The sequence below is a fragment of the Platalea leucorodia genome (assembly GCF_965183815.1).
Source record: "Platalea leucorodia genome assembly, contig: HAP1_HAP1_SCAFFOLD_42, whole genome shotgun sequence".
Lineage (NCBI taxonomy): Eukaryota > Metazoa > Chordata > Aves > Pelecaniformes > Threskiornithidae > Platalea > Platalea leucorodia.
In genome coordinates this window covers 725444-738461 of record NW_028121455.1, presented here as the reverse complement: position 1 = coordinate 738461, position 13018 = coordinate 725444, and positions in this window count along the sequence as shown.

Below are 13018 nucleotides of genomic sequence, written 5' to 3'. Positions count from 1 at the left end.
GGGTGCCCCTGCCCCAACGTTCCGCCGAGGGGTTTCCTGGCCAACAACCGCAGGGGCTGCCGTCAGCGTGTCACCGCGCACACATAATGGCGCACGCACAACGGCACACCGCACCCACCGCCCTGCGCCTCACGTGGCCGCTGGTGTCCCTGCTGTCCCCCCAGCCTGTCACCGCCCGCTGTCCTGCCCCACTTTGGGCCTGCGGTGTCCCCCTGTCACCCCCTGGGCCTTCACCACCCAGCGTCACCTCCCGCCAGCCCCTGGCCTGTGGTGCCTCTCCCAACAGCCCTGGGCCTGCGGTGTCCCTCCTGTCACCCCCAGGCTGTCACCACCCGCTGTCCCCTCCTGTCAGCAGCCAGCCAGGGCAAGACAGCTGGGGGGAGATGCAGCGGCCTTTGCCGGCTGGCGCTCGGCTGCCCGCGCCGCAGGGCCAGCGAAGGGAGGGGACATCTCAGGGTGTCGGAGTGTATTTGGGTGCATTTATGGGAAGTTCAGTCAAAGAAGCCCACGACCATTTCTATTTCTTGCCATCAACCAAGGTACTTCCCCACTGTGGCACGTCCACGGCTGCCTGAACTCTGGGGAGGAGGACTAAAAAGCAAAGAAGGAACCATGAGCGATAGGAGCTGCCCCAGGACAATATTTCTTGCTTTCTCAGTCCTCACCGCTGCTGCTGCAACAGCCCTAGCGCATGACATCATGCCTTGCCTTACCAGGTCTCGTTCTGCTGACTAATATGCTACAGCTTGCAGACGGTTCTGGCCCAACTGGCTATTCCTTTCTCTTCATGTAAATATAATATAAAAGACCTGTTAGAGTCTGGCGGGGCTAACGAGGGAGCTTCCACCACGGCTTGGTTTAGATCTCTAAATGCCTTTTGGTTTTCTGGAGTCAGGAAACCCTTTTGATTTCAGTGCTGTCCTCTATAGCCAAGGGATGCTTAGTTTTGCTACTTGTGTCTCTTTGTTTTTCCTGTCACTAGTGATTTGGAAGCCTAGGCTTTAATATGGTAGCCTTGCTTATAAGCCTGGGGTGGAATATGGATTATACGCATTCATTCCATAATTGGGCCATCGCCACACTCCAAACGACAGCAGCAGAGGCAAATAAGCCCGACTGTTGGATAGGCACTAAAAGCCTATCCTCTACCCCAAATCTACTCTCCTGGGTACCCGTCCCATTGAATTCTCAGTGGTACAAGGACAGGCCCCTACGTTACGAATTTTCACTGAAGAAAGGAAGCACAGCACCCTTCCGCCAAGAAGGGTTTGTCACCGGTCTGAAAGGAGACCCCTGGGTATGCTTGGAGAGCAAACCTATGGACAAGCTTACTCACTCTGTAGGGGCTGGGAACTGGGAATGCCAATAAGCCGTAAAATTCATAGAATGGAGGGACATGGACAATTCAGATCTTATGACCATACAGACAAAAAGGGGAGGCTTATGCCTGGAGTGTTCCGTAGATCTGTTCCTAGGCCTAAAGGGAATTGGTATCACTCCACAAATCCTTCCAAAACCTTGTTGTATACCACATCCACCGAGCATGGGAGGCAGATTCTCCAGAAGCCCTTACATAAAACCTATTGCAATAAGCCTTCACGCTGCAGATTTCTTCCTGGATGGAGCTTATCAGGCCCTGCAGACTCCAAGACAATGTGGATATTTGCAGATAGATTAACTCGCTATTCTGCAGGAAGCCATAACCAGATTGAAGATAATCAATCACCATCGAGCTCCTGGGGAATATCAAGAACACTTGTCAGGCAGCAGCTGCATCCTCTTGCGCAGGCTTTGAACTAGCCCTGGCGAAAAAGCTGACCAGCAGACTGGGGTACGTAAGAAAAAGCTCCTATGTAAAGATGGCTTCGAAGGATGCGCAAGAGAGCTTGACTGGCAGTGACCTCGCCTATACAAGTGGGTCTATTGTTAGAAGAAACCAGACAGAAACCAGCTGAAAGCAGCAAAGTTGCAACAAAATATGCAAACTCAGCTAATAAATGTGCATTAAGCGAGCTTGCACGGGGTTTGTGCGTACAAATCCTCAAAAGTGAATGGTAACAGGCGATCTCACGGCCAAAGCCAACAGGTTTTTTAGACTGTAAAAAAGCACATGTGAGTAGCCTTAAGATTGCCTGTAAGGAATCAAGAATTGTACCACGGGGTCCTTCTCAGGCTCCCAGCCAAGAGGCACCTTTATGGCCGGCAATAAAAAGGGGTTTCAGCTAGAGTGCACCTCTGCTGCCTTCTTTCCTGTACCCATGCGAGAACTAGAAGAGAAGTGCAAGCAAATCCATTTCAGTAAAAGTTCAGGCCAACATTTAAACAGCCCAAACTCTCAGTACTTACACTGACCCTTACTTAGAGATTTATTTTATCTTCCTTTGGTATGGAACTAAGCACATTCCCTCCTACCCACAGTCTTTCCTCCCAGCCTCACAGCTCTCCTACATAAGAAACGTAAAGCTACATAAGCGACAAAAGACAAAAAACCTGCTTTGGTGAACACCAAAACACCCATGACTTGCTCAAACTCTTCATCGCCCCACCTGAGAGTCAAGGGACAGGATCTCCTAAAGGCTCTTTCGCAGGCACTGCCCTGAAACCCCCTCGCTGCTTCTCTGCTAGTGCACAGCGATCAGGAAGAGTTTCATTTTTAACTCTCTGTAGACAATTTCTGAAATTAGACAAGTAATTGTTAACGAGGATAAGCCCTTTGCCTTGCATCTGGCAACCAACGCGGATGCGGACCCAGCAGCACAGACCACTGCCACGCACAAACCACCACCCCACGCCCAGGGAAAGCACGACCCGTCAGAGGTGGTACCCGATCCCGCTCCTCACATCAGGTCTCTGTATGAGCAGGTTAGTTCTTTTAGTCAGACACAGAAATCAGAAGTGATTTCTCCTGCTGCTGCTGCCGAAGCAGACTTTTAAGTAGATATTGCCAAAGAATGCAAAAACAGCCACAAAAAGTTAAAGCAGGTACTTTCATCCTCACTAGATGCACACCATTGAAGTGTTGCTCACATTCTCTTCTCTAAAGGGTCCCCACTTCAGATGCATTTGAGTGACATTGCCATTGAGCATACTCCCCTACAAGACATTTCTCCGGACTGAAGGCTGGCAGCAGTGGACAAGGACAGTCCTTTGTGGTCACCTCACTCCGGCGTAGAAATACCTGAGACTTCCTTTAAGGACAGAAATCTGAAGAGCTACAAGCAGCTTTTTAAATCAAGCACGGCAAATAAAAAGCAAACAAACAAGCAATGACAGGTAAACGTCTGAGGCACTAAAGAGGAACAAAAGGTCTCCCGTTAAGCCCGCTGCCCCTCACAAAACAGACAAGAGGCTTAAAGAGATGCCCGCAAAGAAACCGCGGATGGAAGATAACCCTGATAACTCCAGTACAAGTGACCAACGTTGAAACAGGAGTGCTGACCCTTCTGCTCCTCCTACGAGCTCTTCACCAGCCACGTGAAGAGGCAAAACCAAGGTTGATCGACCCAGGTCTGACAAGAAATTGGCCCCCCCCAAATCCAAAATGATCAAGAAATCTATCTGAAATACAGATTCACATCCACTACCATGGATGATGAACCTCGTCCTAAGCACACGTTGTGCCTTCAGACAGGAGCTAAGGACTGCATGAAGTCACCGCCACGAGCAGATGTTCAAACCCAATGCCTCCAGAACACGCAGGCAAACACCCACCATTTTTTTCAGCAACGTTTCAAGTCACACGATACTCAGTCCACGACTTTACAAAATGTCACAAAATGATAGCAGCCTCTCTGCAGTTTTCTTACTCAAAAGCAAAAACCAAAAAGCCACATACCCTCGGGGAAACCATTGTCCTTCCGTGTGGCTGGTGTCTTCCCATGGGTCATTTTTTCTTGCAGGTTGAATTTAGAGCTTCAATAGTATTTTTTTAAAAGCAAAATCAACAAGCAAACAAACAAAAAAACCGCTGGGCGATATTTTTCCTTCCAGCTGGGCTCTTCTCCCCCAGCCCTGGCCACCCTGCAAGGTGATGACTGTCACCAATATGAGGGCGCAGGACTGGGCCCAGGTCAGGGCTGTTGCAGGCAGCACGTGTCTTGCGGCTCCCGGGAATGCAGGTCCTGGGGAGTGCGCAAGAAATGGGGCAGCTGCCCATCACTCCTATTTTTGCTCTCTCCCCATGGCTCTCTCTCTGGCTCCCGCTCCCCCTTTTTTAATTCCTCCCTGTCTGTCTTTAGCCCGTCACCATTTTTTCCTTTCTCTTACTCCCTGTCTGTCTTGTCTAATTCCTCCCTCTCTCTCCTATAGCCTGCTGCTATTTTTTCCTTTCTCTACATCTCTCTCTCCCACTCCCTCTCCCTCTCTTCTTTCTGTCACCAGCTCCTGCTTCCTGCCCTTAATTGCTCCTCCCTGTCCTGCAGCCTGTGCCCTCTTTCCTGACTGCATCCCCTGCTCCACTGCCTCTGCTTCTCTCTGGCCTCCGTCCCGCTCCCCATCCCCTTTTGCTCTTCCTCCCTCTCCACCCTGGAGGCCATCGCTGTTCTCTCCTCCTCCGCCTCCTTCTCCCCATCCGCCTCCCTCTGTGTCTCGTCCCTCTGGATTGTGTCCCGCCCTCCCCTCGCTCTGTGTCCCACTCTCCGTCCCTGCCTCTCCCTTTCTCCCTCCCCTTCCTTTCCCCTCTCACCCTTTCCCCTCGCTCCCTCTCTCCCGCTCCCTCTCCCATTTCTCTCTCACTCCGCTCTCCTGCTGCCTTTCCTGTCCCTCTGCCCCCCTCTCCCGCTCCCTCACCCTGACTCTGTCTCTCTGTCCCTCTGTCCTCCTCCCTGCCCTGCTGCTTCTCTCCCTGGCCCTCTGTCCTGCTGCTTAGCGCTACTTTTCTTCCTGCACCCCACTCTCCCCTTCCCCTCCACCTCTTTCCCGCTCTATCCCTAGGCCAGCTCCTCACCAGGATTCTTCCTTCCTCTACTCCCTGCCCACCTCCCCCCGTTCTCGTCCCTCTGTCCGTCTCCCGTCCCTCTCCTGCCGCCCCACCGCCCTGTCCCACCCCTCTCTCCCGCTCTGTCCCTCTCTCCTCCTCCTCCTCCCTCCTCCACCGGGGCTCCGGGGCCTGGGCCTGGGCCAGCGCAGCCCCGGGGAGGCGGCCATGGGGCTGCAGGGGGGTGAGGCCCAGCCGGGGCGGGGGACGGTGGCCGCGCAGGGTCAGGCAGCAGGAGGGGGCGCCCCGCGGCATGCCGGGAGCTGTAGTGCTGGGCACGGGGCTGCAGGGCGGCCATGTTGGTTCCCGGGGCATGCCGGGAGCTGTAGTGCTGGGCACGGGGCTGCCGGGCGGCCATGTTGGTTCCCGGGGCATGCCGGGAGCTGTAGTGCTGGGCACGGGGCTGCCGGGCGGCCATGTCGCTCTTGCGAGGCGCCGACTCTGCTCCGGCTGCGGCCCAGCTGAGGTGAGGGCCGGGCCCTCTCGCACTGGCTCTGCCTCTGGCTCTCTGGCCTTGCTCTCCTGGCGACGTGGGCGACAAGGGGCAGGTGGACGCTTACTGGCCTTGGAGAGGGGCCGGTGCAGCTGGAGCTGAAGAGACCAGAAGAAGGTGAAGCAGCTGGAGGATGAAAGGAAGGGGATGCAGCCAGCTGCTGCCTCCAGCTGCAGCCAAGAGACAGCCAGCCTCTCCGGGTGAGGAGGGACCCCTCTGAGCAGGCCTCAGCAGACCAGATTGCCCACGGGCACCGCAGGGCCTGTGGAAGTAAGGAAAATTGCAGCATGGCCCTGTAGTGTGTGCGTGTGCGTGTGCGTGTGCATGGCTGTGTACCTGGGAAGCCTCATGTTGTAAGAGCTGTAAGACACCCAGGCGTTCTCTTCCCTGGAGGACAGTCAAGTACCTGGAGCTAGAGAAGAGGAAGGGAGGCAAGGACAGACAGACAGAGAGAGAAGTGCCTGAACTCTCAAATTTGCCTGGCAGTGCAGAGAGCAGGAACTGCAGGGAGTCCTGGGCCCCTGGGGTCATGTCACCCCTCTTCTGCGTCCCGGTCCCTCCCTGCCCCCTCCCCTTTCCCTCGGTGTCATTTTTTTCGCTTCCCCCTGCCTCCCTTCATCTCTGTTATTGTGCTCTGCTCCCTGTCCCCCCATCTCTTCAAGTCTCTCTTTCTCTGCCATCCTCCTTCTCCCTTTACTTTCCTTGTCGCCCCTCTTTCCTTCTCCCCGAGCCTCTTTCTTTCGGTCTCTCTCTGTCCTGCAGGCCATCGCGGTTTTTCCCTTCTCCATCTCTTTGTCTTGATCTGCATCCCTCTCTTTTGCCCCATCATCTCTCTGGCCTGTTCCCTGTCTTTCGTCTCTTTCTGCCTGTAGCTTCTGCTCCCTGTCCTTGTCTTCCCCTCTCCCTCATTCCTTCTGCTTCTCTTTCTTTCTCTCTCTCTCTTGCTCTCTCCTGTTCACTGTCACTGTGTTTTTGCAGTCTGGATCCCACTGTCCCTCTCCTTCTTCCTGTTCATCTCCTCTCTCTGTCCCTCTCTGCTGCTCCCTGACCATCTCTCCCCACCACCCCCACCTCTCTGCAGGGCTCCTGATAACCTCCCTCTCTTTCTCCACCCCTCTGTGCTGCTCACCAGCCCTGGTTTTCTCTTTCTCTTTGCCGTTATTCTTGTCTGTCGCTCTGTCCTGCTCCCTGTCCCGTCATTTCTCACTACATCCCTCTGGCCTGCTCCCTGCCCCTGTCCCTGCCCCTGTTCTTTTCTACTTCCTCTCCGTCTTGCTGCCCACCCTAGGCTTTTTTTGCAATCTCTCTCCTGCCCCCAGCCCTTCTTTTTCTTTCTCTCTCCTGCTCCCTCTCCCTCTTTCTGCCTCCCTTCCTCTCTCCCTGCTGCTTCTTTCTCCATCTCTGTCAAGATCCCCGTCCCTTTTTTCCTCTTGCTGTCCTTCTGTCCTTTTCCTCTTGCTGCCTTTCTCTCTCTGTCCCGTTCCCTGTCCCCTCCTTTCTCACTGTATCCCCCTGTCCAGCTGGCTGCCCCTTCTGTCCACTTTCTCTCGCTCTGTTTTGTTCTCTCTCCATCTCTCTGTCCTGCTGCCCTTCGCAGGTGGTTTTTGCCTCCAGTGCTGCCCTGCCCCCTCTTCCTTTTCTCTTTCTCCGTCACTCTCTCCTGCTCCCTGTGTCTTTTTTTAAATTCTTCTCAGTCCTGCAGCCCGTCACTATTTTGTTCTTCTTCCATCCCTTTGTCCTGATCCCTGCCCCCATCCTTGTCTCTCCATCCCTTTGTTCTGCTGCCCATCTCTTTTCCCTCCTTGCTCCCTCTCTCTGTCCTGCTCCCTGCCCCTCTCATTCCCTCTCTGTTTCTCTGCCCTGCTCCCTGTCTCTCCCCCACCCTCTTTTTCTTTCCTGCTCCCTCTTCACTTTCTCCGCTCTGTCACTCTGTCCTGCTCCCTGTCGCTGTTATTTCTCACTCATCTTCCTCCTGCAGTCCAATGCTGGTTTTTTGGTCTTCATCTCTCTGTCCTGCTGCCCAACCCAGGCTTTTTTACCTCCATCTGTGCCCTGCTCTCTCTGTCTTATTTTTGCCTGTCTTTCCCTTTGTCCTGCCTCCCTCACCCTTTTTTCTCTCTCTGTATCGCCCTGTCCTTCTCCCTCTCCTTGTGTTTCTCTGACAATCTGTGTCCTGCTCCCTTTCCTTGTCTTTCTCTCTCTGTCCCATGTCCTTCTTCCCGTCTTTCTGTTCTCTCTATCCCTTTGTTCCTGCTGCTTCTTTCTCCACTTCTGTCACACTCCCTGACCTTTTTCTCCTCTCGCTCTCCCTCTGTCCTGCTTCCTATCCCCGTTTTTTCTGTCTTTAGTTCTCTGTCCTGCTGCCTGTCCCACTCTTTCTTGCTATCCACCCCTGTCCAGCTGGCTCTCCCTTTTATTTGTCCTCTCTTCCTCTTTCCTGCTTCTCAGCTCTCTTTTCCTCTTCTTCTAGCTCATTGCTGGGTTTTTTTCCCATTCTCGGTCTCTTCATCCAGATCTTACCCTCTCTTTATTTCTCAGTCTCTTTCTTCTGTTCCCTGTCCTCCTCCTTCTCCCTCCATCTCTACATCCTGCTCCCTGTCTTTCTTCATCCCCCCTTCTTTCTTCTCCTCCCTCCCGCCCGTCCCTCTGCCCTGCTCCTCAAGGCTCCTTTTTCTTCCTCCATGTCTCACCAGGGCTCCCCATCCCGATCTGTCTTCATTTCTCCACCTCTTTAGCATTTTCCCTGGGAGTTTCTTCCTCTCTCGGCTCCTCTGTCTTCTGTCTTGTTTGATTGGTCTCTTTCTAGTCCTCTGTCCTTTTCCCCATCAGCTTAAACTGAATGCGCAGGGGCGCCTGTGCTCTGCTGTTTCCTTTAGCATTGCCCTAGGGAAGATCGGTGGGTTTAGGGCTAGGGGTCATTTAGGAGCTGGTCTCCTTACGGAGACGGCAGAGCTGGGTTCTTCTCAGCGGCTGCTCTCTGCATCTTGTGGAAAGAGCAGGCTGTGGGCCTCATTTTGAAGGAAGGTTTCTTGTTCTGTGCTTATTGCTCCTCGGGAGGCTGCCCAAGAGCGGTGTTGGGGACTGGAGGGACAGATGGGACCTGCTGTGGTTCCTCGGAAATGTGAACTGAACCTGTCCTAATGTACTCGGATGAGAGCAGACTGACTTCATAGGGTTTTCTTCCCAGCTCCAGTTCCAGCCCACGTGCTCAGCACTAGTGACCAAGAGACCATGTGCTCTCTTCCAGACGGCCGTGGCTGCGGATTAGCTGAGAACATCACTTACTTGGGTAACGGGGCGGTGGCCTGTGATAAGGGATATGCACTCGCATGATGGTGCTTTCATGAATGTCTTCTGATCTTGCCACTCCAAAGCCCTTCCTTTTCGTGGAGATTTTAGGAAGGCATTTCTTATTCTGGGGTTCAGACTGGAGTTGGACTTTATGTTGAACAGCCGATACAATGGACTGCATAAAAGGCGAATAAGAACCCCGCGCTTTTGTTGTTGTTTTCAAACACTGCCTGAACTTTGGTAAGCCAGAGTGGCTGAAAGTCTGTTTGTTGAGAGTAACGTATTCCCATAGCGTGCCCATCTCTGTGTGGTGAAGGTTTCCTACCTGCAGTGGGATTTTGCTGGGCTATGAGGCTGTATTGGAGCAGCAGAGGTAAGAAGTGGTGTCTTTAAAGGTAATGAAGCTGTAGCAAAACTAGTGGGAAAAGCTAGTTTCTTGCTAGAACGCTGCCTGACAAAAATAGGAGCAAGTTAAGGCACTTGAAATTGGCTTTTTTATGCAGTCTTCGTACGGAGCTTTTGATCTTGATTGGTTTCTGGGAAGCAAGTGCTGAGTGCCTGTGCACTCCCATAAGCCATGTTGCCTCCCAAAATGGGTCCACCCTTCTCCACTCCTGCTCCTTCCACACTCGTGTAGAAGAGGGAAATGCAGCAGTGTGCAGGTTCAGTAATTCCCTGGCAACGGGTGCACGCTGGGAAGGCCTGGCGGAGGGCATGGCCCGATGGGGCTGTGAGGTTATAGAGCAGCAGCGTGGTGCGAGCGTGGGGGGCCGTGGTTCTCCCCTGCCTCCTCCTCCTCCTGGTGGCCCTGCAAGCCCAGAACACCCAGGCTGCTCACAGACGAGCGCAGGGAGCAGGTAGGCGGGCGGGGGCAGCACCCAGCCCCGAGCAGCGTGTCATGGCATCCACCGCACCTCAGCGGGGCGGCAGCGGGGCCAGGGCTGGGGCTGGCTGCAGGAGAGCAGCTGGGCTGGGCTGGGCCGGGCGAGCCAGGCAGGCACCATGGTGCGGGCAGGGGGCAGACGCCCTGCGGGGAGGCATAGAGGGGCTGCAGCTGCTTCGGGGGCATTTTCTGGGTGAGCAGGGGAGCTCAGAGCGGCGACATGGGGTAGGAAGCCCGACGCTGAGTCCCCGTGGGGCTCTCCCTGCTGCCTGGCCCCGTGCCACACTGCCCTGCCCCGGAGCAGCCTGTCCCCAGTGTGCACGTCGGGCCGGGGGTGGTGAGCGAGCAGCGCCGCAGGAGCCAGGCAGCAGCCCACGGCAGCATTTCTCCCCAGGCTGGTTGCAGCCGTGCCCAGGGCCATGACTCTGCTGCTGCCCAGCTGGATCCTGGCTTCCAGCCTCAGGGAGGTCCCGGAGCGGCACGCTCGGGAGGTGTCCGCTCGGGAAAACAGGAGCGTTTCTGCTCTCACCCTGCTTCCCTTGAATGAACTGCAGGTCCCCAGCCCGCAGGAACACGCAGGGGTAGCGCTGGTGCAGCCTTTCCCAGGCTCTTGTCCACAAGCAGCACAGACAACCGCTTTTTCCTCCAGTTTCCTCCTTCCTCTGTGTGCATGGAAACTCCTCTGCTCTGTGCTTGATTCCAGGGGATGGCATTGGCAGTGCTCATCGAGCTTCTCAGCTGGGTCCTGGTTATGAGCCTTGGGGGGGTGGCAGAGGTAAGTTGTCCATGTCTGTCTGCTTGAGGGAACACTTCTGTTTGAATAGGTTATTCATGGGCAGCTTTACCTAAGATCCTCTTGAGGCCTTCCAGGAGCTGTTTGTGCCTCGGGGGCGTTGCACAGATGAGTCCTGAATATTTATTTCCCTGAAGAGCTGCTAGGTCTCGGCAAACAAGTCACCCGTGTTCCTTTTCAGCTGTGGAACCTACACCTCTGTCTGTGTCCCGTGTCATTACCTCACCCCCTTCCAGCCCCTGCAGGTGACTAAGGAAGCAGTAGATCACAACATGCAATGGAAACTCTCCTCACCTGTGTTCGATTACCTGTTTGGTTCCTGCAGTCCATGTTGATCACGACCCTCGGTGGAATCCTGTTCCTGGGCCTGGGGGGAATCCCAGAGGTAAGGATTCAGTCTTCCTTTGTTATTGGCGTTTTGTGTTTGTTAATCGTTGGTTTGTTATTTGTTAATATCTTGTCGTGATAGTTCAGCCTCCCAGTGGCCAGCAGGCTCTTCTCTACAAGAATTGTGAATGATCGTTTTTTCCTGTGGTGCTACCTGCTCCCACTTTTGCCTGGGCTTCCTTTTGTGTGTGTGAGAGGTCTCCTGGTAAGAGGGCCCTGAGAGGCCCTATGTTTGTCCGTCTGGTCCTTGCGGGGTGTCGCACGTGGCCTGGAGACAGTAGTTTGAAAGCCGCCGGGCCCCAGCCAAGAGGTCACCAGGCCCCTCTGCAGCTTTGGGAATCTCAGCCTGCGCCTGCGTCCCATGTTGTTGCCTGGCTCCCTTCCGGCCACTGCACGTCACCAAGGAAGAGGCAGATCACAACGTGCAACGGAAACATTTTTCATCTCAGCTTGATTACAGCTGTCCCTGTAGGCAGCGGCTACTTGAATTCCCGACTTGAGCCTGTCCGTGAGCCTCAGGGCGATCCCACAGGTGAGGCCCTTGAACGAATGAGCGTTTACATTTTAATTTTCTGTTCATGTGAAAATTAGCTTACTGCTTTCTTGGCTGCTGCTTGGGCATGCAGAAGAGCAGAGAGGGAATGGGTGCGGCTCAGTGATGTACCCCGGGGCGCTCTGCCTTGCAAAGCTGTCTTTGCCAGCTGCTCCGCCCCTGCACTGGTTCCAGTGCCCGCTGCAAAGCCAGCAGGTGCCTTGGGGTTGAGTTGAGAGCTGGCGTGAGCTCCAGGGAGTCCTTTCTCCGACAGCTCCATGCCTGGTTAGTGGCCACTGCAGGCACCCAGGAAATGTTTGCAAGATGCTCCCGAGTGGAAGGGAGAGAGGATTGCTCTCGAGTAGCCCTGTGTTTGAATTGCATTCACTGTCATTCCAATCTGAAGAAGTATATTGAAATATTTCAGGGGCGCTGCTCTGTCCTGTGCTCGTTTCCAGACGTGGCTGCAGGCAGTGGTTATCCAGCTTCCCGGCTGGGTGCCAGGGCTGACCCGCAGGCAGGTCGCGTGGGTACGTCGTGGCTTTTTACTGCCTTTGAGAGCTGCCAGCTGGAAGTCCAAAGTCAGCCAGGCGCCTCTGCAGGTGTGAGAATACAGAGCTGCGCGTGTGTGCCGTGTCATTCCGTGATCCCCTTGTATGTTCTGCTATTCAGTTATGACGGTACAGATCAGGGCATGTGATGGTAACTTCTCGTGGGTGTTTGGTTGTAGACATGGCCACAGGATGGGCTTTTCCAGCTCCTCGGATGGATCCAGGGCTGGATCCCAGCTGGCATCCCAAGGGTGAGTAGTCCGTCTTTATTGATTTTACCGAGTAAGCACTCCTTTTCAATAGTTTATTAATGTGAAATTGACCTTCATACTTTCTGTTAACGTCCTCAAAGAGGAAAGCCTAAAGCTCAAATAGGGAAGTATTCCCAAAAGATACCGGAAGGTGCAAAGGAAATCCTGAAAGACTTGGAGCAAGCAGCACCTGGTTGGTGTATTTCCCTCTGACCTTATGACTTGGGCAGCTGAGGTTTTAGATTCGTGTATGGACGTGCTGTAGCCTGCACAGCAGGAAGGGATCAATCAGAGCCTCACCGCAGTGACGCTCGATTTCACGCCTTGCGTGGGGTGGTGAGCCACAGAGATGGTCCAGCACAGCATCTGCTACCAGCTGTGGTTCAAGCTGAGTCCCAGGGGCAGCTGCTGCCCCCGTTGTACCATTACTGGTCAGAGCTGCTTTGTGCAGACGCTGGTATGCAGGTGTCAGGAACCGGCGTGTGCTGAATTTGTGTTCAAGGCAGGCATGATGTCCCAAGAGATCTTGGCTGCCCTTTCCTCATGTTGGAAGTCAGGTGCAGATGCTGATTCTGCTTGTGATTGACTTTCAGCCTGCAGACTGATAGTGGTGGTAGGACGAGCGTGAGTGGTGGTGGTGCTCCTGGAGCGCGTGCGGGACTTGCGGAGGAGCGCATTGCTCATGAGCCGTGAGAGGGCCAGCACCCTGGCAGTCGCTGGAGGGGAGAGGGCCCTTGGGCAGCGGGGAGGATGGGTAGGCAGATTTGGGTGGCTGGGACCGTGTCGCGAATCCTGATTTAGGATCCTGCCAACTACGCCAGTTTGTCGCAAAAGAGTGATTTAGATCGCTTAAGGAATCACC